Genomic DNA, 2,169 nt, shown 5'->3' on the forward strand with positions numbered 1-2,169 from the left:
ACTCAACATGAATTAAACATGTTGCCTGACTCGGTGGAAACTAACTAAGGAAACTCAACATTAATAATAAAACATACTGTTATAGTAGCAGAGGGAGAATTTGAGCTACATTTTATAATAGAGACATACCTAATTATATGCTACATACTAATTGTCCACAACATGACAAAAATACAGAACAGAATCTGGAAAGCTGTCTTATAAAGTCACATGTTATGATATACGGGAGAAATAACTCAAAGTAACACATTCTGTTTTTTGAGTGTGCCGCATAATGCTGCTAATACAATTTCAAGAAGTGAATCATTCACGACGCAGCCTGCCAAAGAAGTGACACATTGCAATCCAGCCACATTGATCTGCTGCCTGCCCCTCGACGCATCCCCTGAATCCACATTGCACATCTGCACGCGTTTATATGCGCGTCGAGGGGGAAAAAAAAAAAAGACTCCGAGCACAAAGCTGACAAAAAGCTGTAGTGTGTTTGTAACAACAAAACCATGTGTGCTCTTCGCACATAAACGTGATGATGATGGCATTCAATGAGGTCAGCGTAACAGATTGGGATCAAAAGGGTCTTCCATTAGACATTAATAAAGCCGGCGTGGCAATCATGAAATATTAAACGAAATTGAACTAAAAAGTTACACTTTGGGATGTGCCGTTCACACAATAATAAATAGGAATCCGAGGCTCACTATACAATGCTGTATTACTGCAAATTTGTCACGGCTGTCACGAATGATAGAGGAGCAATCCTCTCGTATTGATTATAATGCACTTTGGAATTATTATTTTGTGACTTCTTTCTACACCGTGCGGGCTAAGCAGTTTACAAATGAATGGATGGCTGAAATGTAATATTTCTCCAGGACAGCTTGGTCTCGCTCTGCTTCGGCCTCGCTTGGTCTGTCCTGCCCTTTGTTGCTTCTCCATTACAACAGGCACCAATCAATTGAGGCGGGATTAATTCAACCGTGCAAGCCTCCACTTACACAAAAATTTCACGAGTGGCGGGTCTTGGCAACCGGTTTGTGATGATTTAAAATGTGAATCGCAGTTGCATGATGTTGCAAAGTACAGTCCGTCAAATGCGTGGAAGAATTTTTGATATTTCCAAGGTCATTTTGTACTTGACAGAAGAATGGAGCGATTAAGACGAAAATGAAAGGGCGATGAGTCATGAGGTTCTAAAACTTAGCATACATACCATGGCTCGAGTGGAACTCTGAGGAGATTTTTGTCACGCTTGACCTTGAGACAACATTGCGGGGTGACTCTCTTCCTTATTGGACAGTCAGCCACCCGCCTTCATTCTCATTTTGCTGGAGAGGTGACCTTGGACTTCTCACTTCCAGCTGCTCCCGATGCCAGCCAGCCAGCCAGAGGATGGCACGCCTGCCGGGAACAGTGGCAGCTCTCGGGCCAAAAGGATCATCTTCTTGATGTCCATCAAGGCGCTGCCACAAGATACATTTTGTGAAATGAAACATCACATCTTAGGAGGAGGCCACTCACATGAGGTGACAGAGGCACCTCAGCCTATTAGATCAGCGAGTGGCATCAAAGTGAGCCGCAGGAGCTCGGAAAAAGCCCCGAGCCACAGTAATAACCCAAATAAACAGTCTTTCATGTCTCTTTTTTTTTTCAGGCAAAATAGACTAATAAAGATCAATAAAAAAATCTTCTCATAACTTGCGCTCATAACATTGTATTCAGTGTGTCACCTTTTCACTTTGTGTGAAGCTTTCTTTTGGAAATGTCAAACATTACCAGGCTACAAAAGTAGTTATTGGCTTTAGCAGTATCAAAGTGATTTGAAATGCTATGAAGCAACAATTGCTTGGTGCTTTTACCTCTGGTCTAATGCTGCCCCCATGTGGTCAGTAAGGGAACTGTCACAGTGACTCTGACACCTACAAGAAAAAAAAATAGAATTTAATCAAATGCATCATTTCTATTCACGCTGGCTTCTTCATATAATGAGCAAATGAATCCTCTTATTTGCAATAATCTTATATCAAGTCATTTACGGTGCAACACTATGATGATGTCAAACAAAGCATTTGAAAACGTGTAGGCTTTACCTGCAACAGCAACTCATCGGGGAGATTAAAAGGATGGAGCTAATTAAAACAAATGCAGTGAATACACACTTGGAGAATGTGG

This window comes from Syngnathus scovelli, chromosome 8 (assembly GCF_024217435.2).
Source record: "Syngnathus scovelli strain Florida chromosome 8, RoL_Ssco_1.2, whole genome shotgun sequence".
Lineage (NCBI taxonomy): Eukaryota > Metazoa > Chordata > Actinopteri > Syngnathiformes > Syngnathidae > Syngnathus > Syngnathus scovelli.